Source organism: Phyllobates terribilis, unplaced genomic scaffold (genome assembly GCF_046119375.1).
Source record: "Phyllobates terribilis strain yellow unplaced genomic scaffold, ASM4611937v1 Scaffold_71__1_contigs__length_7168151, whole genome shotgun sequence".
Classification (NCBI taxonomy): domain Eukaryota; kingdom Metazoa; phylum Chordata; class Amphibia; order Anura; family Dendrobatidae; genus Phyllobates; species Phyllobates terribilis.
Genome location: NW_027362831.1, coordinates 3327660 through 3341209, shown reverse-complemented (window position 1 = coordinate 3341209; position 13550 = coordinate 3327660).

The window sequence follows — 13550 nt, the reverse complement described above, 5'->3', positions numbered from 1 at the left end:
CGCGAGTGGCGACTTTGCCAATCCTGGTGTTCTGTGGCAAATGCCAAGCGTCCTGCATGGTGTTGGGCTGTGAGCACAACCCCTATCTGTGGACGTCGGGCCCTCATACCACCCTCATGGAGTCGGTATCTAACCGTTTGTGCAGACACATGCACATTTGTGGCCTGATGGAGGTCATTTTGCAGGGCTCTGGCAGTGCTCCTCCTGTTCCTCCTTGCACAAAGGCGGAGGTAGCGGTCCTGCTGCTGGGTTGTTGCCCTCCTACGGCCCCCTCCACATCTCCTGGTGTACTGGCCTGTCTCCTGGTAGCGCCTCCAGCCTCTGGACACAGCCAACCTTCTTGCCACAGCTCGCATTGATGTGCCATCCTGGATGAGCTGCACTATCTGAGCAACTTCTGTGGGTTGTAGAGTCTGTCTCATGCTACCACGAGTGTGAAAGCACAACCAACATTCAAAAGTGACCAAAACATCAGCCAGAACGCATTGGTACTGAGATGTGGTCTGTGGTCCCCACCTGTAGAACCACTCCTTTATTGAGGGTGTCTTGATAATTGCCAATAATTTCCATCTATCGTCTATTCCATTTGCACATCAGCATGTGAAATTGATTGTCAATCAGTGTTGCTTCCTAAGTGGACAGTTTGATTTCACAGAAGTTTGATTTACTTGGAGTTATATTCTGTTGTTTTAAGTGTTCCCTTTATTTTTGGAGCAGTGTATATAGATACATACAGTGAGTACGGAAAGTATTCAGACTCCTTTAAATTTTTCACTCTTTGTTTCATTGCAGCCATTTGATAAATTCTAAAAAGTTCATTTTTTTTCTCATTAAAGTACACTCTGCATCCCATCTTGACTGAAAAAAACAGCAATGTAGAATTTTTTTGCAAGATTTATTAAAAAAGAAAAACTGAAATATCACATGGTCATAAGTATTCAGATCCTTTGCTCAGACACTCATATTTAAGTCACATGCTGTCCATTTCCTTGTGATCCTCCTTGAGATGGTTCTACTCCTTCAATGGAGTCAAAATGTGTTTAATTAAACTGATAGGACTTGATTTGGAAGGGCACACACCTGTCTATATAAGACCCCACAGCTCACAGTGCATGTCAGACCAAATGAGAATCATGAGCTCAAAGGAACTGCCCAAGGAGCTCAGAGACAGAATTGTGGCAAGGCACACATCTAGCCAAGGTTATAAAAGAATTTCTGCATTACTCAAGGTTCATAAGAGCACAGTGGCCTCCATAATCCTTAAATGGAAGAAGTTTGGGACCACCAGAAGTCTTCCTAGACCTGGCCGTCCAGCCAAACTGAGCAATCGTGGGAGAAGAGCCTTGGTGAGAGAGGTAAAGAAGAACCCCAAGATCACTGTGGCTGAGCTCCAGAGATGCAGTAGGGAGATGGGAGAAAGTTCCACAAAGTCAACTATTACTGCAGCCCTCCACCAGTTGGGCCTTTATGGCAGAGTGGCCAGACGGAAGCCTCTCCTCAGTGCAAGACATATGAAAGCCCACATAGAGTTTGCTCAAAAACACATGAAGGATTCCCAGACTATGAGAAATAAGATTCTCTGGTCTGATGAGACGAAGATAGAACTTTTTGGTGATAATTCTAAGTGGTATGTGTGGAGAAAAGCAGGCACTGCTCATCACCTGCCTAATACAATCCCAACAGTGAAACATGGTGGTGGCAGTTGTTAGAACCCTCCTGTTAGTTTTTTCTATTTTGTGGTCACGTGACCTTCTGCCTATTTATTCCAGCTCCGCCCTTCAGGCTTTGCTGGACTTCAGTGTTACTTTGACTCTTAATCTAGCCAGGTGCTTTGTACCTACTGTATCTCTCTAGTTTGTTTGGTCCTTGGACCACTAAGTACTTTTGTCTGTTTGTCTTCTTCTGCTACTACTTCTGCCAGGAGGTGTCCAATTTTGTCTCAGACCTTAGTTCTTTTAGGGACCCCTCCCTTTAATCTGTAGGTCTGCGTTCAGACTAGCCGCGGACAAAGGCGGGTCTGTTCACAAGGAACAGGTTGCCCGCTGCATCGTAGGGAATCAGCTTAGTCCTATTGTACGGACAGATTTCCTCTCTTTCCTTAGTTCTTGTAGCAGATCATAACAGCAGTATCATGCTATGGGTGTGTTTTTCAGCTGCAGGGACAGGACGACTGGTTGCAATTGAAGGAAATGTTGTGAAGAAAAAACGGAGAGTGGTGGTCATGGGGGATTCCCTGTTAAGAGGAACAGAGGCCGCTATCTGCAGACCAGACATAACCTCAAGAGAAATGTGCTGTCTTCCAGGAGCAAAAATTAAAGATGTGTCTGACAGGATATCAAGACTCTTCAGACCTACAGATCACTACCCATTCCTGCTAATACATGTGGGGACAAATGACACCGCAAGAAAGGACCTGGAAACCATCTGCAGTGACTTTGAAGACTTAGGCAAGAAAGTGAAAGAATTGGGAGCGCAGGTGGTCTTCTCATCCATCCTCCCAGTGGATGGCCATGGAACAATGAGGTGGAATAAGATTCTACAGGTGAACAACTGGCTACGTCGATGGTGCCGTCAACAAGGATTTGGATTTCTGGATCACGGAATGAATTACCTATACGATGGACTACTTGCTAGAGATGGGGTGCACCTTACGAAGACTGGAAAACATGTATTTGGAAGTCGCCTTGCTACACTCATCAGAAGAGCTTTAAACTAGAACAATGTGGGAAGGGAAGCAAAAGGCCAGAAAAAGCCATACAGCTGACAGATACTATTGAGATCTCTGCTACTGGAAGTGGAAAGGAAGAACAAATACAAAACAATTTAAATAATAAAAATATGGGAGGAAGAGAAACCAATCGCAAACTAAAATGTTTTTATACAAATGCACAAAGCATGGGCAACAAACAAGGAGAATTAGAACTACTAATGCAGGAAAAGGAATATGATGTCATTGGAATCACTGAAACTTGGTGGGACGATACACATGATTGGAATAAAAGGCTAAAAGGATACAACTTATTTGCAAGAAACAGACTTGATAAACGAGGAGGAGGTGTTGCATTGTATGTTAGAAAAGCGTATATCTGCACAGAGATTGAAGATTCAGAGACTGGGAGTTCTGTGGAAACTGTTTGGGTAAGAATACAAGGAGAGAACAACGGAAAGGACACCATTGTAGGCATTTACTACAGGCCACCTGGGCAAGCTGAAGATATGGATGAACTCTTTATGTATCAAATGACCAAGTTCTCCAAAAAATATGACGTAGTGGTCATGGGAGATTTCAACTATCCAGACATTTGTTGGGAATCTCTCTCAAGTAAAACTAACAGGTCAAGCAAATTCTTATCCTCTCTTGCTGACAACTTTATCTTCCAAAAGGTAGGGGAGAAAACAAGGGGATCTGCTACTTTGGATCTAATCCTTATAAACAGGGAGGAAATGGTTGAGGAGGTAAAGGTGGCTGGGACCCTAGGAGGCAGCGATCATGCTATTATAGAATTTTGGATAACTAGAGGAGGACGACATGTGAAGACTCAGACTTCAAGGTTAGATTTTAGAAAGGCAGATTTTAAGAGACTCAGAAAGAGAATAGGAGGGATCCAATGGCTGGATGTCCTTAAGGACAAAAATGTCCAGGAAGGATGGGAAATTTTTAAAAATGAGATTCTCAAAGCACAATCGTTAACAATCCCGAAAAGTAGGAAGAATGGGAAGCATTTAAGGAAACCAGGATGGATGAACACAGAACTTAAACACATGCTAAAAAGAAAGAAAGAAATGTTTATTAAATGGAAAGAGGGAGGCATATCTAAAGAAGATTATAATGCAGTCTGCAGATCCTGCAGGGCACGTATCAGGTTAGCTAAAGCTGACAATGAATTAAGGCTTGCAAGAGATGTCAAAAGCAATAAAAAAGGATTTTGGGGGTATGTCAAAAGTAAAAGAAAAGTCAAAGATGCTATAGGATTTTTACAGGATGAAAATGGAGAAATGGTAAGAGAGGATGTTGAGAAGGCCGAACTTTTTAATTCCTATTTTGCATCTGTTTTCTCTCAGAAAGAAAATGTAACATCAACTGATCTTCACTGTCCTTTTAAAGGAATAGAGGAATCCAAGTTATCTGTAAACAGAAAGATTGTGAGGGAATATTTAGCTAACATAAATGAGTTCAAGTCTCCAGGTCCAGATGAATTACACCCCAGAGTACTGAAGGAGATCGTAGAAGAAATTTTAGAACCACTCTCCATAATCTTTGAAAATTCTTGGAGAACAGGAGAAGTCCCAGAAGACTGGAGAAGAGCAAATGTTGTTCCTATCTTCAAAAAGGGGAAGAAGGTGGACCCAGGGAACTATAGGCCGGTGAGTCTGACTTCTATACCAGGAAAGATCTTTGAACAAATTATTAAACAACATGTATGTAAGTACATGGATAAGAATGAAGTGATTAACCAGAGTCAGCATGGGTTTGTAACTAACAAGTCATGTCAGACTAACTTAATTTCCTTCTATGACAGAATCACTGACTGGGTGGATCAGGGAAATGCTGTAGATATAGTATATCTTGACTTCAGCAAAGCATTTGACAAAGTATCTCACACCATTCTTATTGAAAAAATGACCAAGTATGCAATGGACCAGGCAACTGTTAGGTGGATTCATAACTGGCTTAGTGATCGGACACAAAGGGTGGTTGTAAATGGCTTCACATCCAGCTGGATGAATGTCTCAAGTGGGGTACCACAGGGCTCCGTCCTGGGACCTGTATTGTTCAACATCTTTATCAATGATTTAGATGAAGGAATTGAGGGTAAACTGATTAAATTTGCTGATGACACAAAGCTAGGAGGGATAGCTAATACTAGAGAAGAGAGAGAGAGGATTCGAAAAGACCTAAATAAACTGGAGCAGTGGGCAGCAACCAACAGAATGGTTTTTAACAGGGAAAAATGCAAAGTACTACATCTGGGCAATAAAAATGAAAAAAGCATATACAGAATGGGAGGAATAGAGCTAAGCAACAGTACATGTGAAAAAGACTTAGGTATACTAATAGATCATAGACTGAACATGAGTCAACAGTGTGATGCAGCAGCAAAAAAGGCAAATACAATTCTGGGATGTATTAACAGAAGCATACAGTCTAGATCACGTGAAGTCATTATCGGTCTTTACTCCTCTTTGGTCAGACCTCATCTGGAATACTGTGTACAGTTTTGGGCACCACATTTTAAAAAATACATAGACAAACTGGAGCAAGTTCAGAGAAGAGCGACCAGAATGGTGACTGGTCTGCAAACCATGTCCTATGAGGAACGGTTGCAGGATTTGGAAATGTTTAGCTTGCAAAAAAGAAGACTGAGAGGAGACTTAATAGCTGTCTACAAATATGTCAAGGGCTGTCACATTGTAGAAGGATCATCTTTATTCTCATTTGCACAAGGAAAGACTAGAAGCAATGGGATGAAACTAAATGGGAGGAGACACAGACTAGATATTAGAAAAAACTTTTTGACAGTTAGGGTGATTAATGAGTGGAACAGGCTGCCACGAGAGGTGGTGAGTTCCCCTTCAATGGACGTCTTCAAACAGAGGCTGGACAGACATCTGTCTGAGATGATCTAGTGAATCCTGCTTTGAGCAGGGGGTTGGACCAGATGACCCAGGAGGTCCCTTCCAACTCTACCATTCTATGATTCTATGATTCTATGAAACATGAATGCGGCCAAGTACAGAGATATCCTGGATGAAAACCTCTTCCAGAGTGCTCTGCACCTCAGACTTGGCCAAAGGTTCACCTTCCAACAAGACAATGACCCTAAGCACACAGCTAAAATAACAAAGGAGTGGCTTCAGAACAACTATGTGACCATTCTTGACTGGCCCAGCCGCTCTGACCTAAACCCAATTGAGCATCTTTGGAGAGACCTGAAAATGGATGTCCACCAACGTTTACCATTCATCCTGACGGAACTGGAGAGGACCTGCAAGGAAGAATGGCAGAGGATCCCAAAATGCAGGTGTGAAAAACTTGTTGCATCATTTCCAAGAAGACTCATGGCTGTACTAGCCCAAAAGGGTGCTTCTACTCAATACTGAGCAAAGGGTCTGAATACTTATGCCCGTGTGATATTTCAGTTTTTCTTTTTTATTAAATTTGCAAAAATTTCTACATTTCTGCTTTCTTTCAGACAAGATGGGGTGCAGAGTGGACTTTAATGAGAAAAAAATGAACTTTTTAGAATTTACCAAATGGCTGCAATGAAACAAAGAGTGAAAAATTTAAAGGGGTCTGAATACTTTCCGTACCCAATGTACATGCATGGAAATAAATGCAGAATTATATTTCTTAATACTGCAGTATCAGATCCTGTCTTGAATTTAACCCCTGTGGTATCCAATGTGAAAATCCACAGGGACTCAGAAGTTTGCACTTATGATCCCCCCCTCGTGTGGATCTATATACCTTCTCTATCTCCATATATTTAAAGAATGAGGTTTCACCTTTATGAACTCTCGCAAAATGCCTCGATACTGCTGATGTATTTATGGCTTCCAAATGAATCGCATCAGAAAGATGTCTTCTGATACGGACTTTCAGCGCACCTGTGGTACAACCCACATAGTGGACCTTACACAAGGTGCATTCTATAAGGTATATAACCCCTGATGAATTACAGTTGAGGAAATCCTGAATTTTATATTCTCTATCATTACTTAAGGACATAAAACTATCTGTTTTAACCGCGTGTAGACACGCTTTGCACCGATTGGCTCCACATCTGAAGAAACCTTTTGTGCTGAGCCAATTTGGTTGTACAGTATTAGTCTCACTGGTGTATAAGCTAGGAGAAAGGATGGTTCCCAGAGCGGGCGCTTTCCTGGCTACAAAGCCGATGTCATTAGAAAGTAGGTTTTTTAGTTTCTTGTTCTGATATATAATAGGGTTATACTTTTTAATTCTAGATGTAATTTTATTATACTGAGGACTATAGGTGGTAGAAAACGTTACCCTAGTATCCAATGTGTTAATGTTATTTTTCTGTTTATTTCGGAGTATATCTTTCCGATTTATATTGGAGACAATTCTACTCGCTTTTCTTAAAGACCACTCGGGATAGCACCTATTGGATAGTCTGTTACACATTTTTTCTGATTCCTTCTGAAAAGTGATGTTATCTGAACAATTTCGTATTGTTGGTATTAGCTCACCGTAAGGGATATTTCTCTTAATATGTGGCGGATGACAACATTTAGCTGATAGAATAGAATTTGAGGCTGTAGATTTTCTGTGGGGATTAATTTTGACCAATTCTTTCTCCTTGGTAGCCTCAAGTTCGAGATCCAAAAAAGTAATTTTGGATGAATGGTAGAACTAAGTGAATTTAAGATTAAAATGATTGCAGTTGATGTACTGTACAAATTGTACCACCTCCTCCTGTGTGCCCCCCACACCAGGAGGAGGTCATCAATAAATCTATCGTACCACACAATGTGTCCACTATATGTGTTATCATTATGGTAAATGAAAAGCTCCTTCCACCTACACATCACTATGTTCACTAGCGAAGGAGAAAATTTACTGCCCATGCTGACTCCTCTTTTCTGTAAAAAAAAAACTGTTATCAAAGCTAAAATAATTACGCTCTAAGAGGAACTGTACTGCTATGACCAGAAATTCTTTTATTTCTATAGTGTACGAACTGTATGTGTCAAGGTGGTAGGTTAAACATGCTAAAGCAATATGGTGTGGAATTGAGGGGGTATAATGCCACCACATCACAGGACAATCATCCAAAGTTTTTTTGCCATTCAAATTTATCAAAAATGGTCACTATGAATTTTGAATCCCTAATGTAACTCGGAGTTTCCTGAACCAGAGGCTGTAGGTAAAAATCCATCCAGGCACTTAATTTTTCACCATGGGAACCAATCCCCACCACTATGGGTCTTAACCCCTTTACAGCCCAGGGCGTACTAATACGTACTGTACCTGCGCCCTGGGCTTTAATAGCCAGGTACGTATTAGTACGCCCTGTTGATTTCGGCCACACACAGGCTGTGCGGGCGCGATCGTCGCCGGGTGTGAGCTGATGTTTGCTATGTGCTGGGAGCGGTCACGCACGGCTCCCAGCACATTAACCCCCGCAATGCTGCGATCGAAGTCGATCACAGCATTGCGGAGGTAAGTACTGCATACTCACCTCTTCCTCACCGTCGCGCGCTGTCTGAGGCTGAGTTCCGTGGTTGTCATGGTAACCCAGATGTCGTCATGACAACATCCGGGTCACCAGACAGCAGAAAGATACTTTGATCATGCACAGTGCATGACCAAAGTATCTTCTGCATCTACAGCGCTGACAGCTTGTATAGCACAGGGATGGTGCTCCATCCCTATGTTATACAGGCGATCAGAGTATAAAAAGTGAAAGTCCCATAGTGGGACAAAGTATAAAAGTAAAAAAAAGTGGTAAAAAAAGTGTAAAAAAAAAATTATCCACCAAAAATAAAAATATAATGTACCCATCAATAAATATTATAATGAAAAAAAACAAACAAAACAATAAAAGTACACATATTTGGTATCGCCACGTCCAGAACGACCTGACCTATAAAACTGTCTCACAAGTTAACTCCTTTAGTGAACACGGTAAAAAATTAAAATAAAAAACAAAGCAAAAAACGATGCTTTATCATCATACCGCCAAACAAAAAATGGAATTAAACGCGATCAAAAAGATGAATATAAATAAAAATGGTTCCACTGAAAACGTCAACTTGTTCCACAAAAAACAAGCCGCTATACAGCTCCATCAGCTGAAAAATAAAAAAGTTATAGCTCTCAGAATAAAGTGATGCAAAAAAATAATTTTTTCTAGAAAATAGCTTTTATTGTGTAGAAGCGCCAAAACATAAAAAAAGATATAAATGTGGTACCGCTGTAAACGTACAGACCCAAAGAATAAAGCTACCTCATCAATTTTACCACACGCGGAACAGCATAAAAAAATAAAAAAAAACAATTCCTGAATTGTTGGTTTTTGCTTATTCTGCCTCCCAAAAATCGGAATAGAAAGCGATCAAAAAATGTCACGTGCCTGAAAATGGTACCAATAAAAACGTCAACTCATCCTGCAAAAAACAAGTTGTCAAATGACTCTGTCGGCCAAAATATGGAAAAATTATAGCTCTCAAAATATGGCGATGCAAAAACTAGATTTTGCAAAAAAATGCGTCTTTTAGTGTGAGACAGCTGTCAGTCATAAAAACCCGATAGGATTCTGGTATCGCTGTAATCGCATCGACCCAAAGAATAAAGTCGTCTAATCACTTATACTGCACAAGGAACGGTGTAAAAAATAAACTCTAGGGTTAGGGTTGTGCTAGGGTTGGGATTTTTTTCAAAAGCAAAAAAAAAAAAAGATGACGATATGGCGACTAGTGTTGAGCACAAGTGCTCGCTACTTGAGTTTGCATCGGGTGCTCGGGTATGCATTGAGTATCGCGGGTGCTCGAGTCTCTGCCCCATATGCTTCACAGTCAAAAAAAAAGTGCGGGGATAGCCTGCCATGCACCAGCAATCCCTGCATGTTTGTTTTGGGTGTCTAATAACCGTGAAACATGTGGGCAGGACTCGAGCATGTCTCTCGAGCACGTGCGATACATGGTGCATACCCGAGTACACGCTGCAAACTCAAGTAGCGAGCACTTGTGCTCAAGACTAATGACAACTTATTCAATATGATGACCTAATGTTATCAAATTATGTGTCGTACCGGGTTCAAAATGTTCATTATACCCCTTGATAAAATCCTTGAGGGGTGTAGCTTCCAAAATGGGGTCACTTGTGGGGAGTAGTGTTGAGCCACCCCCGTAGTGTTCGAGTTCGGTTCGGTTCGTCGAACACCCGTGTGTTCGCCGAACTGTTCGTCGAACTGTTCGTCGAACACCTTCGAACACCGTTAAAACCAATGGCAGGCAAACAAAAACACATAGAAACACATAGAAAACACCTTCAAAGGTGTCCAAAAGCTGACAAACTGCTCAGAAGACACAACTAACACATGGAAAAGTGACAAGTACATATAGTCATGCGAAAAGAAAAGAGGTGGAGGAGTAAAAGGAGGGGGAGACACAGATATAGGCATGTCATGCCCTTCTAAAATCCAAAAAGTGAGAAGCCGAGACGGCCAGTCCGCTCCTGCCCGTGCCACCTCCGTGTCGCCGGGTTTGTGCCAGAGCCGCGGTGAACCCTGACGGCCAGCCTCCCTCTCCCAATACTGGTGCCTGTCCGCTGGTGGGTCGAGAGAGCCCCCCTGTGGTGGAGGCAGCTCTAAGCTTTTTAATTTAAATTGTCCCTCTAATTTGAATGAATACACTTTAAATCCATTTACAAGGATCTATTGGAGGGCAAGTCTCATGCCAGCAGCCGCGTAATTCCAGCTCCAGTAGCGTCCACTAAAGCTGCTGCAGTTAAAAAGCTTTTATAAGGATCGAGCTCGGCTGTCCACCGCAAGGCATCCTACTGCCAGTCCCAGCCCCTATGCCTTGGGGTGCCTCCTGATGCTCTTCACTAAGTATCCCGTGGTCCCGAAGCATTTCCTTTGAAAAAATTAAGTGTCCAAACTACAGGTGGTGTAGCTTGCTTAACAGCCGGGATGTTGGATGCTGAGAAAGCATTCCATAGAGTCTCCTGGCACGCCATATATGATTCTCTTAAAAAGCTTGGGGTAGGGGTCTAGGAGACCCTTTTATAGCCAAAATCACGGCCCTGTATCACAATACGTCACCTAGGCTGAAGATAAATGGAACTGTAGCACCGAGGGCTCGGTTGCTACAGACGTATTGCACCTCACCCAGAGGTGTGATATCTCACTCTCAGATAAGGATGGAGTGTGGATCAGGACCCGACACCTGCATGCATTACACCACATTGCCGTGGGGCAGGGCGACCAATATGCCCCTGAGATGGGCACGACAGTCCCTGTCCCTGGCTGGAGTGGGGGGAGGGAACACTGAGGAAGGGGAACCCTGCAGTGCAGGAGCAGGGAGGAAGCAGTTCCTGGGTGCATTGAGAAGGGAGTATAAAAGGTGGGCACCATCTTAGTTCAGTGCAGAGAAGTCTGAGCAGAAGTGGCAGGGAGCAGGGGCTCTGCATGAGCTCTGCTCCGGAGGCGGGCCTAGTAACAGAGGCCCAGGCCTGCAAGAGGGAGAAGGAAGGAAGAGGAGCGGAGAAGGCTCCAGGAACGAGGAATGAAGGGATCCCAGGGGTGCGGACGGGCGAGTCGCCACCGCACGCCCGAATCCACCTGCGTGGAGGGGTCAGGCCAAAGGGGGAGACCGGTCCCCGAACTAGTGGAGGCAGGAAACGACCCTCAGCTAGAAACCGGAGGCTCTGACATTTTATGTGGCGCAGCCCCTTGCTCCACCCGCTAGGAAGGCACCACATAGGGTCAGGGAAACTGGCGCCAAGTTTACCAAGAGGAGGCCCGAGGCAGCCAGACAGAAGTGTTGGTAGGAAAGGCCAGACAAAGGACACACAAAGGGGGTCCTGTGAAGCGCTCCAAAGTTATCTGGGAGTTGTCTGAGCCCCTCACCTGGTGAGCACAGTACGACATGGGCAGCCGTTACCTGCAGACGTGGTCTGGATAATAAGAACTGTGAGTAAAGGCCCTGAACTGCATCACTGACTCCGTGTCGTTACTGCTGCTGCCCTGCACCATCACCCCCATCCTCCGCATACACTGCCCTGAGGCTATACTCCTCCCGTGGGGAGTTATGCTACGCTCTGCTGCACCCACAACACCAGCCTTAGCGGTCTGCCCTGTAGCGGCGGTTCACTCTGACCGCAATCCACGGGTGGCGTAGTCGGACATTTAAACATCAAAACCACATAAATAGTTCCGCCACTGGTTTGACCGCCCTGAGCCACGGAACCGGATCGCCGCCACGAAGACTACAACCACCAGCATCCACCAAAAAGGGTCCGGCTCCGGGTGTCCCAAGGCCCAGGGGGTGCGTCAGAACATTTTCATCACCTTTCACAATCACCAATGGGACAAGGCAGGGATGTCCTCTGTCCCCTCTCTTATACATCCTAGTGACGGAGCACCTGCTCTCATCAATTCGCCATAACCCCAATATTAGGTGGATTGAGGTGGGAGGCACCGAGTACAAGTGCTCTCTATTTGCTGATGATGTCCTAGTATATATCACTCAATCACATATATCCATCCCTGCTGTTATGGCTGAAATAGATCACTTTGTTACATGGTAAAATTTTAAAATCAATGCAGCGAAGTCTGAGGCCCTCGATGTCTCCCTCCCTAAATCCATATAGGATTCCATCCAGTCCAACTTTCCCTTTGCCTGGCCCTCACAGGGTATCAAATACTTAGGAATTCCTATTCATAGAGACCTCTCCCATCTATGTTATCTTAATTTTGGGCCCTTTATTGAACAATTCCATACAGACCACGGTTGGCAAGTTGGAACTGTGAGATTCACTACGTGAACCACTGGTGTTTTGTGGAAAAGCACATGTAAGATTCTGCAACAGTCTCTGCTGATACTCCTGCATGTGTGCATCCCTTTCTATGGCAGGAATAATTTCTGCAAATTTACTTTTGTACCGGGGATCTAACAGTGTGGCAACCCAGTAGTCAGGATTATTTCTAATTCTCACAATTCGAGGGTCATGTTGCAGGTAGTGCAGCAAGAAGGCACTCATGTGTGTTGCGCATCCAGGAGCACCAAGTCCCTGTTGTGTTGGTGGCGAGGTAACAATCATGCTTCCTTCCTCTGTCCTCTCCCCCCAACCTCGCACAACAGAAATGTGATCAAGGTCTCCCTCATCTGATGAGTCTTCCATCAGTTCGTCCTCCACTTCTTCCTGGGCTCCTGCACCTTCCTCACTAGTTTGGCTGCTACCATGCGCCCTGGTAAAACCATCTCCCCCACCCTCACATGCCTGCCGCCTTGGTGCTGCCGACCGTCTGGACCTTGCAGATGTTAGCCCTTCCGCATACAACTCCTCCTCCTCTACTTCCTCCACCTCCTCTTGTGCCACCACCTGACTCCGAATTCTGTTTAACATGTGCTCCAGCATGTAAATCACCGGAATAGTCATGCTGATAATGGCATCGTCAGCACTAAACATCTTCGTCGCCATTTCAAAACTGTGCAGAAGGGTGCATAGGTCCCTGATCTGAGACCACTCCTCCAGCGTGATTTGCCCCACCTCTGAATCTCGTTGGCCAGGCTATACGTCAGAACGTATTGCACCAGGGCTTGTCGGTGCTGCCACAGTCGCTGCAACATGTGCAGAGTTGAATTCCACCGGGTAGGCACATCGCATTTTAGCCGGTGAAGTGGCAGGCCCAACGACTTCTGTAGAGATGTAAGTCGCTGAGCTGCGGGATGCGAACGGCGGAAGTGAGCACACAGCGACCGTGCCCTCTGCAGAAGGCCATCTAGTCTGGGATAGTGGGCTAAAAATTGCTGGACAACCAGGTTCAACACGTGAGCCATACAAGGCACGTGTGTGA